This window comes from Trematomus bernacchii, unplaced genomic scaffold (genome assembly GCF_902827165.1).
Source record: "Trematomus bernacchii unplaced genomic scaffold, fTreBer1.1, whole genome shotgun sequence".
In the NCBI taxonomy this organism is placed as follows: domain Eukaryota; kingdom Metazoa; phylum Chordata; class Actinopteri; order Perciformes; family Nototheniidae; genus Trematomus; species Trematomus bernacchii.
The window spans coordinates 376,718-395,807 of NW_022987626.1; the positions used below are offsets into that span (position 1 = coordinate 376,718).

The window sequence follows — 19,090 nt, forward strand, 5'->3', positions numbered from 1 at the left end:
ACAGTCGCACTGAGGAATGTCCAGCAAAGGGTCGCCAATGCAGCAAATGCAATAAACCCAACCACTTTGCTAAAGTGTGTAGGTCACAAACACAGCAGCCACAGACGAGATATAATCCCAGAAAATTGCATACCATCTCAAACAGTGCCGAACAGTCACTAGAAGAACCAGAACTCTATATTGATGCTATCATAAAAGAGCATGAAAACACAGATAGAGAACAGGCATATGCAGAAGTAGAAATAGGAAAAGCGAGGCACAAACTGAAGTTTAAAATGGACACTGGTGCTCAGACTAGTATTATACCAGCAGACACATTCCGCGAGATATATGGAAGTGTAATACTAGGCCCCCCATCAAGCAAACTCTCAGATTATGGTGGGCACAGGATAGAAGCAGAAGGAACATGTAGACTGACATGTAAACACGGTGAGAAAACAGCCATGATAGGTTTTGACATAGTCCATACAAATGCTCCACCTCTGTTAGGCTTAAGAGCATGTCTAGATTTAAACCTAGTCAAAATGATACATGTAGTTGATGCAAAGCCGATAACACACACAACCATGATGGAAGAGTTTGCTGATGTGTTTGAAGGCATCGGACTGTTTCCTGGAGAATGCAGTTTCCAACTCAAACCCTCTGTACCACCAGTGGTATGTCCACCTCGTCGCATCCCATATGCTCTGCGTGACCGGCTCAAGAATGAGTTGGACGACATGGAAAAACTGGACGTTATCCAAAAAGTCACAGAGCCAACTGAATGGGTTAATGCACTAGTAGTGTTGGAAAAGCCGAAAACAAATAGGCTGAGAATATGCCTAGACCCCCGCACCCTGAACAAAGCCATCCAAAGACCCCACTATCCACTCCCTACTCTAGATGACGTCACACCAAAACTGGCTGGAGCACAGTATTTCAGTGTACTAGACGCCAGATCTGGATACTGGAATATAAAACTCACACACGACTCATCTATGCTAACCACGTTCAACACGATCTACGGCAGGTACCGTTTCAAGAGACTGCCTTTTGGAATCATATCTGCACAGGATGAGTTCCAGAGGAGAGTGGATGAGGCCTATGAGGGGCTTCCAGGCGTTGCCGCCATCGTAGATGACATCATAGTCTACGGCCGCACCAAAGAGGAGCACGACACCAGCCTGCGTGCCATGCTGGAGAGAACCAGAGAAAAAGGCATAAAGCTGAATCAGATCTGTGTGCCTGAGGTAAGCTATTTTGGGCACAAGCTGACACGAGAAGGCATCCGCCCTGACCCGAACAAGATTAAGGCCATCAAAGAAATGCCTAACCCACAAAGCAAGGCAGAGTTGGAGACCATACTGGGCATGGTCACTTACCTTTCCAGGTTCGCCCCGAGAATGTCAGAGGCAACAGCTCCACTCCGGCAACTGATAAAGGAAAACAGTGAGTTTGTGTGGGACTCAAATCATGATGCAGCCTTCCAACGAGTAAAAGACATCCTAACACAGGAGCCTGGCCCAGTACTCACCTACTTCGATCACACAAAGGATGTGAAGTTACAAGTCGATGCTTCCAAACACGGCTTAGGAGCTGTCCTGCTCCAGGAAGAGAAACCAGTCGCATACGCATCAAAGACACTGACTGAAACTGAAGAGAACTATGCTCAAATCGAAAAGGAGCTATACGCAGTGCTCTTTGGATGTAGGTGGTTTCATCAATACCTGTACGGACGACAGGTGATCGTCGAGTCAGATCATAAGCCACTTGAGTCAATCATGCGTAAGCCCTTAGCAGCTGCACCACCGCGTCTGCAACGCATGATACTGCAGCTACAGAGATATGACATCACTATCGAGCACAAACCAGGAAAACAAATCCCCGTCGCAGACACTCTGTCCAGAAAGCCACTTGCTCCATGAGTGAGGGCATGGACTACCAAATACACACTGTGATCAGCAACGCTCCGGTAAGCGACCGCAAAATGGCAGAGATCAGAGCCGCTACAGCCAAAGATGAGCAGCTCTCAGTGCTGAGACAGGTGATCCAAGCAGGGTGGCCCGAGAAAAACAAAAAATGTCCACCTGCAGTCTCAGAGTATTGGAATCATAGGGATGAGATATCAGAGACAGATGGCATCCTACTGAAAGGAGAGAAAATCATCGTGCCGCACTCACTCAGGGCTGAAATGCTTTCACGCATTCACACGGGACACTTAGGGATGGAAAAGTGCAAACAACGTGCAAGAGATGTGCTGTTCTGGCCAAGGATGGGTAAGCAGATAGAGACACTAGTAGGGACCTGCAGTACCTGCCTTGAGCGACGCAGCTCACTCCCAAAAGAGCCTATGATGTCACACCCAATCCCAGAACAACCTTGGCAGGTAATAGCCACTGATCTGTTCACATGGAACAGTACTGACTATGTGGTTGTAGTTGACTATTATAGTAGGTTCTTTGAGGTAGAAAAAATCACCAGCCTCACCTCCTCAGTAGTCATCCAAAAGCTGAAGGCCATGTTCGCTCGATTTGGAATACCACAGACACTAGTCAGCGATAATGGACCTTGCTACAGTTCACAAGAGTTTAAAACTTTTGCTCATGCATGGGACTTCAAGCATGTCACAAGCAGTCCTCTGTATCCACAGAGCAACGGGCTAGCAGAAAAAAACAGTTCAGTCTGCCAAAGCTCTCATGGACAAAGCACACGCTCAGAGAACTGACCTGTACCTCAGCTTGTTGGAGTATAGAAACACACCAGTGGATGGTTTGAAATCGCCAGCGCAGCTACTCATGAGCAAGCGTCTGCGCTCCATCCTTCCCACCACTGAAAAGCATCTACAACCAGAGCTTGCCTGTCACAGCACCGTTCACAGCAGGAGAAAACAGTGTCAAACAAGACAAAAACAATATTATGACAGGAATGCCAGATCACTGCCTGCACTACCAGTGGGAGCCACGATCCGCTTCCAGCTTCCAACAGGGACATGGAAACCTGCAACAGTAGTCGAGCCAGCAGGTACCCAGAGATCCTACAACATCTGCACGGACGGAGGTCACATGTTTCGGCGCAACAGGCGTCACCTTCTACAAACATGTGAGAGTGACACAGATCAGGAGACTCCATCAGACGAGCAGTTGGAGCCTGAGGACACTGAGACTTTGCAGCAGGACACTGAGAAACAAACAGGCCCCAGAGAGCAATCACACATTGTTTACAATAAGATCACAAGATCAGGCCGCATAGTGAAGCCAAGAGATGTGTTGGACCTGTGAAAAAGAAAAAAGAAAAGAGAAATGCAATACTGACAGTGCACTTTGAGTGAATCTGTTTATAATGCAACACTGACAATGCACTGTGATTTTTGTTTGTTTAGAAATTTAAAAACAGTTTTGTTTCAGAAGCAGTACTACATGCTCTATTAGAATTATTTCTGGGCAACTGTTCAAAAAAGATAAGTTAAACTGCAGAAGTGTTTACTAAATGTTGATGTACCAGCCTTATAATATTCCCTCAGTGATAGAGTAATCACAATTAGTAGATATAGTGCCTTAAGACGCACATTTATTTTAAATGCTTTAAATGCATATGGTTATAATTTGTTATGGGAGCTATACTGTTCTTTTCTAAAGAAGGGGGATGTAACATCTTGGTGAATACAAGATCTTGGATTACAGAGATCACGTTGAGGACGTAATGCATGCGTGCATGTTACGCGCCAGTTGAATAAAGATGGACACTCGGAATGTCACAAGTAGTCCGCTTCATCTGTTTATGTAGACACTTATATGTCCATAGAACAGAATATTACAATATGTTTATTTGTGGGTAGTAGATTTAAACAATAGGGCTATCACTATGGGCAGCAACGCTGTAAATATTGGCAAATAAATCCAGCAAAATGGCACAAAAAAAAACTGGCAGTGGCCTGGCTGGGTGTTTAATTTCCGGCCTGAATTATTGTCTCGGTCCTGCCTGTACCTGTTCGCTCTGTCATCGCGTGAAGGGTCTGCTCACAAGCGACCAACAGAAAGGTTAATGTTAATGTTGTTCACGTCACAAAGCCACGTCACAAAGCCACGTCACCCCTCCCCCCAAAGTATATTTCAGATCTGTGGGAAACTCATATTTAAATCGGTCAATTAAATGGCATATTATTCAATGTATGTATTTTTATAAATATATTTATTTTGGTAGGTTTGCTCTTCCGTAATAAATTATAATTTTTATAATAAAGTACATTTGTCTAATAATACATACTTCCATACTTTTAATTAAATAAGATATGAATGCAGTACTTTAACTTGTAATGGAGTATTTTTACAGTGTGGTGTTTGTACTTTTACTTCCGGATCTACTACCTGCAGCAAGTGCTGATAAAGGGTCTAAAGTGTTATTAATGTGATAATAAAGTGTTACTGAATAGTTAAAGTGTTAATTAAGAGTAAAGGGAACAGACCTGCTCTGTGTATCCGAAGCTGAGGCTGTAAAACAGAGTCCAGTAGTTTCTGGAGTCTCTCGTTCTCCTCTTTGGAAAGAGACAGCTCCACCTCGAGCTCTGCTATCGTTTTTTCAAACAGAGCAAATATATCTTCAGCAGCAGCAGTGAGTCGCTGCTTCTTCAACGACAGCAGCATTTGGACTTTACTCATGTTTACTAGATCACCTTTTCCTGCAAACTCCGTTAAACACACCGTTTCTCTCTCCACCAAACTCTCAATCTGACTAGTGTTGCTAACGTGTTTCCAGCTAGCATGCTAAGCTAGCTCCTATAGTCCGAGGTAAACGCTCCAGAAAAAAGAGCACAGAGTCCATTCGGAGGTTTATCCAGACACACAGATGATGGATCAGTAGTGCTGGAGCTCACACACACTCTATCGGGAACACAGAGAGAGAGAGAGAGAGAGAGAGAGAGAGAGAACCGTAGCGACGAGACGCCTCATGGATCCAGGTTCTTCTTCTTCTTCTTCTCTCAGTTTTTGGCGGATTGCAAACGACTTTAAGATGCATACCGCCACCTACTGTACAAGAGTGTGTATCACCATATCATCATATCACCACTTGTGAATTATACCACTGTATTTACGTTGTTTAAAATTCTTCCAATCAATCCTGTTTCACTCAAATACTTAATAATGGCCTCCCTGGTAGCTCTTACCCCCTCACCTTCTGTCCCCAGTGTCCCCATCAGGCTCCACTCCCTTCCTGCCTCTCTGACCCTGTCTCTTAGTTGTTCCCTCTCTGTTTTGTACATGTTGCAGTGTAATATGATGTGTTCCACATTTTCTTTCACTCCACACCCCCTGCATTCTTCAACTTCGCTTTTTCCCATTATAAACATTGTGTTGTTTAATCCTGTATGATCCAGTCTGAGTCTAGTGATGATGATCTCCTCCCGTCTGTTCCTTTCTGTATAGATCTTTGTTATGACTGATTTCTGTAACTTGTGGCATCTCCTCCCTTTCTGATCTTCCTCCCACCTTTTCTGCCATATTTCCATACCCTTCTTCTTAATTATTGCTTTTCCTTTTCCTTTCCCAAGTGAAACTGGTATTGCTATTTCCTTAAGTAACGCATCTTTTGCTAACTTATCAGCATGCTCATTCCCTTGAACCCCCTCATGTGCAGGCACCCAGCATAACTGCACATCTATTCCCCTCCTCTGAAGTCTCAGTAAGCAATGGTTAAGTTCAATGATTAGATCTTCTCTAACAGTTATTGTGGACTGTATGCTTTCCAAAGCAGATAGTGAGTCTGTGCATATCACCACCCTATCTGACCTCTTCAACCCATTGTAGCCCAATAATTGCTGTGAGTATTTCTGCTGTATAAACTGATAAGTTATTTGACACTCGTTTTGAGATTGATATTTTGAATTCTGGGATATACACGCCTCCCCACGCATTCTTGCTTCTTAGATCCATCTGTGTACATGTTGAGGTAATTGTAATACTTTTCGTTCAGGTACATACTCGCTTTAATTCCCACTTCATTTATTTGCCACTCTTTTTTCCTTTCTATGATACTCACATCTATGTTAGCTTCTGGGGAAAGCCATGGGGGAACACTGCTACATGGGCTTGCTTTGGCAAACGTTATGGTCTCCTCTCCATATGCCCTCGTTCTCTCCTTACTCGTCCAGCCAAACCCACGCCCCTGGAACTTTGTATATTCCCAGCAATCCTGCAGTATTCTGTTTGTGATATTTTCCTCTCCACTTCCTTGTAGCCTGACCCAGTGTGACAGAGCAAGTTTCTCTCTTCTGATATCCAGAGGCGTCTCTCCTGCTTCTATCAGAACTGCATTAGGGGATGAATGTATCGCTCCAATACACAGCCGCAATGCTTTCTATTGTATTCTATCCATTTTTAAAAGCGATGTTTTTGCTGCTGCTCCATACACTATACAACCATAGTCTATTGTGGACCTCATAATTGATCTGTATATGTCTATTAATGCTTGTTTGTCTGCGCCCCAGTTGCATCCAGCTACAGCTCGTAGTAGTGAATACTTTTTTGCATTTTGTTTCCACTTGATTAATATGCATTTTCCATGTATATTTGCTATCAAACCACAGTCCTAGGTATTTGAACTCATTCACCTTTGTCATTGGACGATCATATAGTGTTAGCTGTTGGCCATCAATCCTGCGTTTGTTTGTGAATACCATGTAGCATGACTTGCTTTCTGACATTTTGAATCCCCAATTATATGACCACCTCTCCACTTTTTTAATCGCTCTACCTATATTCTCCATTACGTATGGGGCATTTCTTCCCCTCATCCAAATAGCCCCATCATCTGCGTATAGAGCCGATTGGATGCATGTGTCTAAGCATGTAAATATGTCATTAATCATGATGTTAAACAATATTGGACTGACTGCACTCCCTTGGGGGATACCATTTTCTATTTCAAAATAATTGGAAATATCCCTCCACATAGAGTCATACGCCTTTTCAATGCCAAAGTACACTATTGCCATTGTCTCTTTCATTTTCAGTGTTTTTCCCACATCATTACTCACTCCTTACTAACGCATCTATTGTGGACCGCCCTTTACGAAATCCGCTCTGAAAACTACTCAGCAGCCCTTTCTGCTCCAGCACATGTGAGAGCCTACGGACAATGATCTTTTCCATCCATTTACATAGGTGTGATGTAAGAGCTATTGGTCTGTAGTTACTAGGGTTAGCTGTATCTTTCCCTGGCTTATTGAATGGTAGCACGACTGCTGTTTTCCACAAACTTGGCATATCTCCTTCTCTCCAGATTTTATTGAAAAGACTCAGCACCATTGTCATAGTTTCCATAGGTAACTGTCTAAACATAGCATAACATAGCTGGTCTTGTCCTGGGGCTGTATAACCTGTACCTTGTAAGGCTATTTTGAGTTCTGACATTGTAAATTCCACATCAAGAGCTGACCTATTATCCTGTCTCTTCTCCTTCACGTTTTCATTCTCTGCTAGTAACTGCTGTTTTTGCTGCCTATGAATATCACTGAGATGTTCCCCGCTATGTACTGCTGCAAGTGTCCTTCCTAACATATCTGCCTTCTCTTTATCTGTCACTGCCAGCCTCTCCCCATCAACCAAAGCTGGAATTTTAATGGATTTCCTTTTCCCACTCATCTGCTTAAACATGGACCAGACATCACCTAATTGTACTCCTCTGCCAATGGTAGAAACAAATTCTCTCCATGTTCTCTTTTTTGTGTATTTCATTGTCCTTCGAGCAGCTGCCCCGGGAACTTCACTTCCGGTGCGGTTTGAGAATGTCAAAATAAAAGCGGGAAGGATTAATTCTTTTTGGTTTTAAGATGCGATTGGCATCCGGACGTTGCCTTACCGCCGCCTACTACTGGATACATAATGAACTCACAGGTTTATCATTACTTTGAGAAAAAAGATTATTAATTTAACCCTTTTAGAAGGGAAGATATGATCATTTGTTCTGGGAATGTCATTTTCGAGCCTGAGACCTGAATAACAGGCTCAGGGCTTAACAGGTTAACAGGCTATCATTAAGTTCTATGAGAATGTCTTCTCTGGCAGTTGTTGTTGACTGTATGCTTTTTAATATGGACAATGAATCTGTGCATATCACCACCCTATCTGGTCTGACCTCTTCAACCCACTGTAATCCTATTATTACTGCCAGCCTTTCTGCTGTGTACACTGATAATTGATCAGACGCTCTTTTTGAGATGGATATTTTAAAGTCTGGGATGTATATACCAACTCCAACACACTCTTCCTTGTTCTTAGAACCCTCTGTGTACATGTTGAGGTAATTGTAATACTTTTCGTTCAGGTACATACTCGTTTGAATTCTCACTTCATTTATTTGCCACTCTTTTTTCCTTTCTACGATACTCACATCTATGTTAGCTTCTGGGGAAAGCCATGGGGGAACACTGCTAAATGGGGTTGCTTTGGCAAACTTTATGGTCTCCTCTCCATATGCCCTCGTTCTCTCCTTACTCGTCCAGCCAAACCCACGCCCCTGGAACTTTGTATATTCCCAGCAATCCTGTAGTATTCTGTTTGTGATATTTCCCTCTCCACTTCCTTGTAGCCTGACCCAGTGTGACAGAACAAGTTTCTCTCTTCTGATATCCAGAGGCGTCTCTCCTGCTTCTATCAGAACTGCATTAATAGGGGATGACTTTATCGCTCCAATACCGGACGTTGCCTTACCGCCTACTACTGGATAAATAATAAAACCACCCTTTCCAAAAAAAAATATTATAACTAACAGAAAATACTCATATAGGAACAAGGGAAAATAAATAAACATCATTGAGCTAAACAGGTCGCAGGTACACAAATCAAATATCTGTATAGCAATTACAAATGTTTGGCATATCTGAAGCTAACGTTCTTGCAGGATTTGTGCTGCTCGGAGTTTGCATCCTCGTGGTTGATTGACCTATTGTAAGCTGCAGAGGTGGAATAAGTACTCAGATCTTGTACTTAAGTAAAGTAGAAGTACCAGAGTGTAGGAATACTCTGTTACAGTAAAAGTCCTGCATTCAAGGTTTTATTGAAGTAAAAGTACAAAAGTATTGGCATCAAAATATAATTACATTTCCAAAAGTAAAAGTACTCAATATGCAGATCGACCCATTTCAGAATAATATATATATGTTTTCAAGGTTCAAGGTTCAAGGTTCTTTATTGTCAAACTAACATAGCTACAGATATTATGCAGATAATTATGTCGTTGAAAATCTTAGGTCACAGGCTTCTCCAACAATACAACACAATAATACAGATAAGCAGACAATATTAAAAACAATATTAAGTATATTATATTAAAGTAATACAAAAAAGAAAAATAGTTTAAAAAAAAAAGTGGAATAGTGCAATACGAGTCTAATCATTGATGCATTCATGTGTTTATCACATTAAAATGCTGGACGTATTTGTATTGTGTTGATCATTTCTACACACCGTGGTTTTACTATTTTTATTTAAGTTAAAGTGCTGAATACTTTGTCCTTAAGTCGTCAAATGATACTTATATTTGTAAAAGTAAAAGTACCTGAAAAAAGTAATAACCAGAAAAATGTATATTAAATCATAAAACTTAATCCATTAATGCTCAAATGTTGCCTCTGATCAATAGGAAGCAAGTGTACCTTTATATACTGCAGGGTAGCTTGTACATTTCTCATAGGGGCCAATAAAGCTCTATAATTATACATGAACAATTATTTGATTATAAGTATAAAGCAGCAGGAAAAGTAAATACTCAAGTACATGACCTAAAAATTGTTCAGTAACTGAGTAAATGTACTTAGTTACTATCCACCACCACTGCTTTAGGATATAAACAGCTGTTATGAAATTGTTCAGTAGGTGTCATGAAGTGCACGTGATATCTATTTATAAATGGGGAAGAAGACAAAGAGGGAAGAAGCCCGTCACACACACTGTTTGTTTTTTCATAGCTTTAATTTTCTTGAAACTAAGGCAAAGCACATTTCAGCATCAAAGAGTACAAGTTATTTTCTCTAGACAAAATGTCAACAAAAACCATTGCACAGTTTTAAGAATAATATACTGAAATCCAACAGCTTCTTCAGATATGCACAAAATAAAATGTCCACAAAGGGAAACAGCATGTGGGACGTTCATTCCTTAAGAAGAAGACACTGTGTTGATTTGAAATGGCTTAATGGGTGCCATAAAACAAACAGATCTTCTTTGAATAGTGGCATTAATAATATGTTTGAACTTACTGGAATGTATTCAACAGCAGTAAGAAAGCTTTCTGCAGCATCAGTGTTACATCTCAGGAGCTGCAGCGCTCTCTAGTGGACAGTTGTGACACCAGAGAGAGAAATGGCAGTACAGAGCTGCAGGGAAATGACCTTCAAAATAGAAATAGAACATATCTATAAATGCTGAGACACCAGTCCTAAACATATCATTTCTGGAGACAATGCTTTAATTACAGTTACAGTGGAACAGCCTAAAAAACACCCAACTGCACTGAAGTCACAGCAAGAAGAAAAGACAGGAAAAGACTTTGCTGCTATCTCCATACTCTCTCCTATATGGCAATCATTTCAATATTCCTCTAACCAGAAATACTGAAGAACACCGTTTCTAAACATCTTCTTAAATGTATAATATAGTCCCTTTGAAAAGGTTTTCTCACAGTAAATAAATAAATACTTTAAGAAGTTAAGACATGAAATGACATTAATGAAATGATGGAGTGACAGTGGAAAAGGGGGAAAACGAAGAGTCTATACATTCATTATCTCTTTTAGAAATTGATTGCCATAATGAAGCAAATGTTGTGTTACAAAAAAGTGAGTAAATTGCTTAAAAATATACAGCTTTTTCTGAGGACAGAACCCAATAAAATGGATATTTAAAATGGCAAATTATTTCCAAAAGGATTACATTACATTACATTACATTGTATTTAGCTGACGCTTTTATCCAAAGCGACTTACAATAAGTGCATTCGACCAGGAAGATACAAACTTGAAGAAAACAGAATCATATAAATACATCAGGTTTCATAGAGCCAAAACATTTCAAGTTCTACTCAACTAGCTTTAGATAAGCCAGTCCTTTGTTAGTATATAAGTGCTCTGTTAGTAATTCTATCGCTCGAAGTGGAGTCGAAAGAGATGAGTTTTCAGTCTGCGCCGGAAGATGTGTAAGCTATCTGCTGTCCTGATGTCAATGGGGAGCTCATTCCACCATGTTGGAGCCAGGATAGCAAACCCACGTGTTTTTGCTGATGGGAACTTGGGTCCCCCTCGCAGTGAGGGTGCAGCGAGCCGTTTGGCTGATGCAGAGTGCAGTGCACGCGCTGGGGTGTACAGTTTAACCATGTCCTGGATGTAGGAAGGGCCAGATCCATTCGCAGCATGGTATGCAAGTACCATTGTTTTGAAGTGGATTCTAGCAGTTACTGGAAGCCAGATTACGTGAAGCAGTCACAGATAATAGCACACACGTAAACTATTTTTTTTTGTTTTTTAAGAATAGCATTTAGATACTTAACTCCACATTTCTGCTACACTGACTGCTGTATGATTGTTCATATTGCTGTTTTGTCCTTTACAAATAAACACTGAATTTGTATAGCCAGGGTTACATTTACACGTAAGGTACTTAATTTGGCTTTCACTCACGAGGATAAATGATATATTTTCTGATTGGATGGAAACGAAAGGATGAATCTGCACAGACATGATGGACAACCTGATGTGATTGGATGATTATGGTGACATATAAGAGCCTTTATCTTTATCCAACCAGGACCCACGTACACTGAATACAGATGTTTGTTCCCAAAATAACCCAGAAAGATGTGACCATGTGCTTTTTATTAATTCTACCGTGTTGTGTAATGTTTATTTATACTGTTCATGCTCACTGCTTGTAGCACTTCGGGATTTGAAATCAAATATGAAGTGCTTTATAAATGGAACCCATTATTATTATTACCATTTGTTGATGAACTTAGCAATATTACTTTGTACCAGTTGTTGGCCTTTTTGGAAGTTTGAATCACAAGCCAAAACTGCTTTACCTTTCTTTATCAATATCAACAAAAAGTCATACGGACATCATACGGACATTTTTACCTGGGGCGCTTCCCCTCAACACTAGAACCGCCAAAGGGTCAATTTTACCCGCAGCTGTTTTTTGATTGTATGTACGTTTTTTTCAATAAAATATTCAAGTCTCCCAGTCCGTGACTTTTCCTGAAAGTGTTGTTAAAAATTGATGGCCGGTCTTTTGTTCCCAAAGCCACAGAGGGAGAAGTTGGCGACAGTGCGTGTGAGGCTCCAGAGACGCCGTTGGTATGTTTCTGCGGTGTGTTTTGCGTACTTGTTCTGTTGCCTTATTGTGTGAGAGTGCTGTTGCGCAATCCACGGCTTTTACGCAGCGTGGTTTGTGTGCGCTCCGTTTAGTGCATATTTTAGACAGCGCAGATGCTGTTCAGTGAGGTTTTCTGGGTTGCTTGGTTTCAAGTAGAGAAAGAGACTCTTATTAATTCATTTAAGTTAATGATGTTTTGTAAAATAGCTCACAATTTATCATTTTAATTATAATACCCTGAAAATGGAATGTGACTGAATTATTATTATTGTTAGAAATAAGGCAATGAGGCATACAAAATGTTTGTGATTTTGTTTGCATGTGTGCTAACATTCTTTTGAAGGTTTTCAACCTGATGCAAAGCTGATGAAAATGATTGGAGTTGTCTTTTAAAAATAAAGACAAAAAAGAACAAAATCCGAGTTGTCCAAGCGTTCTCTGTTGCAGGGGTGGATCTACCGGGGTGGCATGGGGTGGCAACTACCACCCTAAAAATAGGCCTTGCCACCCCAGCTGCCACCCCAGTTGGCAGCTTTGTTTTGAAATAAAAGTTGTGGCTCATCGGACATTTATGAGAGAAAATCTCTAATGTCCGAGTGCAAGTGAATGCAGCACAAGACGCGAGCCTTGTAACCCCTCCCCCGGCCCTGGCGCGAGCTTGGAAATATGATTGGCGGCGATTTAATTTGAACGGGGGGACGGCGCAAAACGAGAAGCATTCGGACCCAAGTAGACGGAAGGAATCTACAATGACAGAGAAGAGACTGTCAAGTTTGGCTGTACTCAGCATAAGCCGCGTTCACACCGGAGTACTTTTCACCGTACTTTTCGCGTTTAGTTCCGTTAGTACCCCTTATGTCGCGTTCACACCAAAAAGAGCACTTAATCTCGGGAACTTTTACCCCCATTTTTAGTGCCCGCTGAGAGATCGTACTTTCCTGTGGGAAAAAAGTGCCCCAGTGCTGATTGGCTGGGCGAATTGCAAACCACGCCCCGTACAACTGTGAAATGTTGTGTAGAGCCGCCATTGTTTTTCCTCGCTACAAAAACCCAGCGCACCGATGGAGAGTAGTTTGTTTTTGAAAGCAGTTATGGCAAGCATCAACAAATCATCGGAGCGGTGGAGTGATGAGGAGGTGTCGGCGCTTCTGGAGATCTACGCCGAGGACGCGACCCAGGGAATGCTACTGAAGGCAGTACCCAACCCCAAAAAATTAAAGACTGGAATAACAAAAGTGATAACGACCGGAAGACCAGTAAATAGTACAAGCGCTTGGATGCTTTGCTAGGCCACAGACCTTCATTCTCCGGTACAGCATCGAGCCTTGATTCGGGCAGTATGGTATGGGAGGCCGCTCAAACGGCGGATTCAGAGGGCGACCACGACGAAGGTAAAATCAACTACATGCACTGGGGTTTTAATCTGCACAATAATGGTCTCAGATGTACTTTTATTTGCTCAGTAGATCAAGCTAGCCATGTTAGGCTGAACTGGCTAACACTGGCCCCGAGCTGGCTAATAACATCTAGCTAGCTAGATATTCTCGGCCGCTATGAAAACGTTTTGACTTGTGAATAACTGTGCAGTGTTTCTGTAATTTGCTTCACTAACTCATGGCACTAATCGTGTGTTTCAGGCGAGGAAAATCAACTCTCGGGATTGGAAACAAGCGAGCTTTGCCTTCAAGATCACAGCGCTTGCTCGTCTCCCTTACCAGCAACCAAACGCAAAGGTACACACACTGTAACTTTGTCTTGAAAGAACGTTACGCATCGAACTGATGTTCACAATCATGTTTATTTCCTTCATGGTACAATTATGAAACAGCGTGAAAACGTATTCGCCTAGACCGGCATTTACAAATGTTCGCGCCTTTTTACTCTCTCACAAACATTGTAAACATCCGGGCTGGAGGTCACATGACTTCCGGTAAGAAAACTTGCCTCAACAACATTAAACAAAGTTCAAGCATACATGAAGCACTCTTCAAAAATACAAAACAATAAAGAAGGGCACTTTGAGCGGCAGCTACACACACACACACACTCAGTGTGTGTATATATATATATATATATATATTTTATGCTATTTGACCCTATATTATCTTCTACTATACACCTCCATTGTGTACACTCAGTGTGTGTGTGTATATATATATACACTGTCTTGTCCCGGCCTGCACCCTGTCCAATGTTGACTAGTAAACACATTCCTAGTATGTTTTAAAACTACATGGCGACTAAACAGATCTTGTATCTTGCTTATTTTCCCCTCTTAGGAAAGCGGACACAGGATGCACTTTTCTTTGACACCGTCCAGGCGTTGGAGGACCGGCGTGCCGTGGTGAATGAGTCGATGCACGGAGATCAGATGGTGCTGTTCACCAAGGCCCAGGAAACGGAGGACAAGATGCTCACCATGATGGAGCGCCAGGCAGAAGTGTTCAAGCAGCAGATGGAGCGCCAGCAGCACCAGGATGAAGTGTGGGCGCAGCGCCAGGAGGAAGTGTCGGCGCAGCGCGAGCGGCGCCAGGAGGAAGTGTCGGCGCAGCGCGAGCGGCGCCAGGAGGAAGTGTCAGCGCAGCGCGAGCAGCGCCAGGAGCGGCAGGATGAGCGACAAACTGCTTTTCAGAATGGGTTTCTGGGAGTGCTTTCCCAGCTAGTGAAAGCCAACAGGTCTTCCTCCCTTTAGTTGCCACTGTTAATGTCTGCTGCTGAGCCTATGCCTACACCTGGGACAGTTTATTTTGTATAGTTTTTGTTAATACTGACACACAACACACAACTTTGCACTAAGGTGTGTATGCTGCTGAGACTATCCCTACACCTGGGACAGTTTATTTTATATTGTTATTACTGTTATTATATAGTACAACTGACACTTTAGTGCGTTCTTATCTTTCTTACAGTGCAGACGCTTTTCTGCTTGCTCTTGCCTCTGCTTACTTTTTATGCTGATTTTCCTATTCTTATTCTCTGAAAACTTCGAGCAGCGGCTCCTGGACATTAACTTATCACTGGGACAGTTATTCTTCGTAAATAGACGGAGGGTTTCAGCCATATTTCAACATTTTTACGATGACCTCAGTCTTACAGTAGCGTGGCCTAGCAACAGCTAAAGCCTGGTAGGCTACTGCATGCTATTTAGCTTAAGCTAGTTGGTAGCAAAATGCCTCCGTTCTCTACAGATGACTTCCACAAACTTCTACAGAAGATGGCTGTGTTGGAAATGAAAATGCAACGGTTGGAAGTTAACGTGGAAGTGAATGGACTATGTTGTGGGAATAACACCACTTTACCAGTGTTGCAAAATAATGGAAAAGGGTATGCTAACTCACAGCTAGTTAGCAGCTACAAGGTTTCCAAGGAACAGGAGGGCTGTGTACCGGGTAATAAATCTACAAGTGGTCCTCCCTGGAATTCTCTGGGTGCAAAGCCTAAGAGTAAATCATTTCCATGGGATTTGGGAGGACGAATAACAGGCAGAGCCCAGCACTCTGAAATCTGTGATGCGACCGGCTGGCCTGCATTGTTATCACCCAGGAAGAGTGCCTCTTCAACCCCTATTCATACTAGGAAACAGCCGTGGACAGCTGCTAAAGGGAGAACTACAAACAATCCTCCTAAACCACCAAGTGTGCCAATCCAGAACAGATACGCTCCGCTGACCGAGAACCGGAGATCTCTTTCTGATGACCTGGATAACCTGTCCTCTTCACACAGCAGGGTAAGGACCAATAGCTACTCCAAAAGTAAAAGGCTGGAGGGAAAGCTAACGACTGGGCCTGAAACTCTGATTGTGGGTGACTCTGCTGTAAGAGATGTAAAAGGTCTGTGTAGTAAGAACAACACCAAAGTACTCTGTTTTCCCAAGAATATGGTCTCTGACTTGGCTGAGAAGATCCTGCATATTGGGGCTGAACATCCGACTGTGAAGAATGTGGTACTACATATTGGAACAAATGATGTTGTGAAACAACAGTCAGAAGCGCTGAAAGAAGACTTTAAATGTCTGTTGGAAACTGTCAGCTCTCTAAATGCGGAGGTGTTCATCAGTGGCCCTTTACCGCCAGTCAGAAGAGGAGTGGAGAGATTCAGCAGACTGTTTGCATTGAACATGTGGCTTTCAGCTGCCTGCACTGACCATTCTGTCCATTTTATTGACAATTTTAACTTTTTCTGGGATCGCAGACATCTTTTTAAGGCAGATGGAGTTTGCCTGAACAAGTCAGGAGTGAAATTGTTTATCTCTAACATATTCAACTGCCTGCGTCATCAATCTGTTCCCTCTGCCAAGGTCAAGCGGCAAGAGGAATCAAAACAGGAGAAAGACACAACACATCGCGCAGAAAACCCTGAAGAAGTATCACTGCACCCGCCTGAGGAATGTTCTGATTATGGGAGACCTATGACACAAATGGAGGAGTCTCCACTGCCCGTCACCCCCCCTGTCAACGCCTTTGAGGATACTCTTCATTCATCCCCCAGCTCTCTCTACTCTCCGCTCACCCTTTCACCCTCGCCCTCCCCCCTGGAGTTCGATGACCGCATGAAGGCGATACGCAGGGTTGGCAGCATGTCCTTTACCCCTGCCCCTCAACGACGCCCACCAAAATCACCGAAGACAATAAGGATGCGTGTGTACAAAACGCAACAAACTCTTACTCTTATATGTGCTGGGTCCAGGCTCAAGGGCGTTTGGCACTCTCAACTCTTTCCAGCACATGCCGGGGCCCTTCCTGCCTGTAGCTTTGCCGATATCTGTGTTGATAGGTAATAGATTAAGAGCGGTGGATCAGCTTAGAAACAGGAAGTGCTCAAATGTTTGTGTGAGGTTATCAAATTTAGCAGTGATTCCATGTCAGCCACAGCTTGTCACAAAAATTCTTACTGATAGTGTATTTAACAAACTTAAACTAGCTTTATTAAATGTCAGGTCTTTGGCAGGAAAAACATTTTTAATCAATGATTTTATCACTGAGCACAATCTCGATTTTATGTTTTTAACGGAAACTTGGATTGAACAAAATAACAGTGCAGCTGTTCTTATCGAATCAACCCCTCCCAACTTTAGTTTTATGAGTCAGGAAAGAATGCATAAGAAAGGGGGTGGGGTTGCTATTTTGTTCAATGATTCCATTCAATGCAAGAAGACATCTTATGGGGACTTTGCTTCTTTTGAATATGTGGCCCTTCAGCTGAAATGCTCCTCTCGAGCTCTGTTCCTAAATATCTATAGACCACCCAAATACTGTGCAAGCTTTTTTTGATGACTTTACTGAACTGCTGTCTATAGTGTGTATTGACTTTGACCGTCTAGTCATTGTTGGTGATTTTAACATCCATGTTGACAACCCCCAGGACAGAGGGGCTAAAGAACTGTTTTGTGTTCTTGATAACTATGGACTGACTCAGCATGTGGCGGAGCCCACGCACAATAAGGGGCACACTCTGGACTTAATTATCTCAAAGGGTCTGAATATCTCTAAAGTTGTGGTGACTGATGTTTGCACTCTCTGATCATTCCTGTGTTTTCTTTGAGAGCTCTATTTCTGTTCACAAAAATGTTCAGAAAGAGGTAACCACAAAGCGATATTTAACTGAAAATACTAGGAAAATGTTTACTCATAATTTTTCATCCACACTTGCCCCTGCTAACATCTCAGTAAATGAGCTAGTAGATCATTTTAATTCAAAAATTAAAAATGTTATAGATACCATTGCTCCAACTAAGGTAAAGGAAGTGATTGGCAAGAAAATATCTCCATGGAGAAAGGCCATGACCGTGAGAACAGAAAAAAGAGAGTGTCGAAAAGCTGAACGTAGGTGGCGAAAAACAAATCTCCAGGTTCACTTTGAAATCTATAAAGAGAGACTTGGCCTTTATAATTTGGAATTGAAAAACGCACGACAGTCTTTCTTCTCTGACATCATTACCAAAAACAAAAACAACGCACGTGCCTTGTTTGCTACCGTCGACAGACTAACTAACCCCCCAGTGTCAGTAGCATCTGGATTTCTATCCACCAGGACATGCAATGATTTTGCCTCCTTCTTCACTGACAACATTCAGAAAATTAGACAAGCAGTCAGTGCCTCTGCATCAGGTACAGCAAATGTGTTGTCCCTGTATCCACCTAATATCAATTCAAACACCATGACGCAATTCCATCAGATTAATGATAAAAACTTAGAGGACATTATTCAACTTCTGAAATCCTCCTCCTGCTGCCTAGATATTATTCCAACAGGATTTTTCAAAGATGTTTTTCCTTGCATGGCCTCAGATCTACTTCATATAGTAAACACATCTCTTCACTCAGGTATTTTTCCACAGGCACTGAAAACTGCAGTCATTAAACCGCTCTTAAAAAAGAATAATCTAGATGCTTCAGTAATGAACAATTACAGGCCCATATCAAACCTGCCATTTCTAGGTAAAATCATTGAAAAAGTTGTATTTCAACAGTTGAGTAACTTCTTGCATTTAAATAACTGTTTGGATGTGTTCCAGTCAGGATTTCGTCCAAACCACAGCACTGAGACTGCTCTTGTAAAGGTCTTCAATGACATCCACTTAAACACAGACAGTGGCAGAACTTCAGTGTTAGTATTATTAGATCTCAGTGCTGCGTTTGACACTGTTGACCACAACATATTACTAGACCGACTAGAAAACTGGGTGGGACTTTCGGCAACAGTTCTAAATTGGTTTGAGTCCTACTTAAAGGACAGAAAAAACTTTGTTT

The 19,090-nt window shown here is 42.1% G+C and overlaps 1 protein-coding gene across 1 annotated transcript in view; it reads left to right on the forward strand.

The window, feature by feature from the left end:
* Positions 1 to 19,090, forward strand: part of LOC117484524 (CD5 antigen-like) — a 232,649-nt gene that overhangs the window by 120,861 nt on the left and 92,698 nt on the right. The gene's annotated exons all lie outside the window — the stretch shown is intronic.